The sequence below is a fragment of the Echinops telfairi genome, unplaced genomic scaffold, assembly GCF_000313985.2.
Source record: "Echinops telfairi isolate 266 unplaced genomic scaffold, ASM31398v2 ScPeMD7_5;HRSCAF=22, whole genome shotgun sequence".
Classification (NCBI taxonomy): domain Eukaryota; kingdom Metazoa; phylum Chordata; class Mammalia; order Afrosoricida; family Tenrecidae; genus Echinops; species Echinops telfairi.
The window spans coordinates 31,674,310-31,675,961 of record NW_022103901.1 but is presented as its reverse complement, the minus strand read 5'-3'; positions in this window follow the sequence as shown (position 1 = coordinate 31,675,961).

The following is a 1,652-nucleotide window of genomic DNA, read 5'->3' as shown; positions in this document are numbered from 1 at the left end:
GAGCCTAGGGCACAGTGGACATTTTACATGGCCAGCCATTGTCCCTGGGGGTGCCATGGATTAAGCACTGGGCTTTGAACCTCAAGGCTAGTGGCTCAGCCCCATGAGCAGTTCCTCAGAGTTGCAGCCTGGGAAACCCTATAGGGCAGTTCCACTCTGTCCTATAGGGTCGCTGTGAATTGGACTCAACTCCAGGGCAGTGGATCCAGAGTGGGATGCTGTCCCCGAAGAGACTAGCCAACAGCCATGTTGGGGAGGGGGTAGGTGTGTCAATCCTGACCTTGCTCAGTGGGGTAGGTAAACCCCTGACAGCCTGCAAGTCTGCCTTAGCATGTGGATTCCTCCTCCCTCCTCTGGCCCAGCCTGTTCCTCTGCTCTACTGCCAAACTGGGAAGTGAAGGGTTAACTCTAAGACGCCCCTTCTCTACACCTGGCTGGGACCTGAGCTGGGAACTTCCTGTTCCATTCTCTTGGAGTCCTACCCCCAGGCGGGTGAGGCAGCCTCTGGTCCTGGGACTGTCAGAGACCCCCTCTAAGACCCCACTAAAGAAGTGGGGACCTCCGTGGTGAATTGGAGGGACCCCTGAGGTGCAGGCTGCCGGGACGAACCCAAGCCAGCGGCTCACAGCAGTTCCAAGAGATAAGGGTGAGTGGGGCGGCTCAAACCTCACTGTCTCAGAGGGCTGAGGGGGCTGGAAGGAATGGGGGTGGGGGTTTGTGCTGGGGAGTCCAGTGCCTGGTCATGTGGCAGAGGGAGCAGGAGTTTGCCGCTGGGCTTCCTGTACCCACACAAGGCTTCTTGTGTCCCCGGTGTGCCCAGCAAGAGGAGGGGAGCCCCATGGGGGTGAGTAGTCTATGATAAGCTCAACTTGGAACTTTGGATGGAGTCAAACTGGGGAAGCCAACCACCGAAGAGGAAGCAAATCAGGCTCCTGCTAACCATGTTCAGGGGAAAAGGGGTACCCCTAGCTAAGGACCCCAGTTGTTACCTACCCTACCCTCTATCTCCCACTTCTAGGCAATCCTCTTCTCTAAGTGGATCTAGGGGCCGCTAGATCTCCCTTCCAAGCTGGGCTGGCTAGTGCCCCCCGCTCCCCCACATCCTCCCAGCCTCCAAATTAAATTAAGCTGCTCACGTATTGGTTGGTAGCCCTGGAGCCTTCCTTCCTCCACCCCCACCGAGTGCATATTAACAGCTTTTGTCCTGGAAAACTAGCAAGGGGGGAGGGAGAAGCTCGGTGAAGCCACACTTCCTCCTGAATTCCACCTCCGAAAACCTTTTGGGGAAACCTCACCTGCGGAGAGGTCTGGGGTTGGAGTCCCCCACCGGCTGCTCTTTGGGGTCCTCCCATGGGGCGGCAGAGAAATCCAGTCCTTTTCTGCGTCCAGGCCATCTAGCACTGTGGTCAATAAAGGTTAATGGTTCTCATCTTCTCTTAATTCTGGCTCCATGCAGAGTTACCTTGAGCAAATGACCCAGCCTCCCCGGGCTCAGCCTTTACGCCCGTCTCAAAGGGAACTTAGGGCTCAAGTACAAAGAACTGGTTTGAAAATGATTATAGCAACATAGGCACACATGCGATGGATATAATTGATGGGTGGATTGTTATAAGAGCTGTAAGAGTCCTCGATACAATACTTTTTTTTAAGGA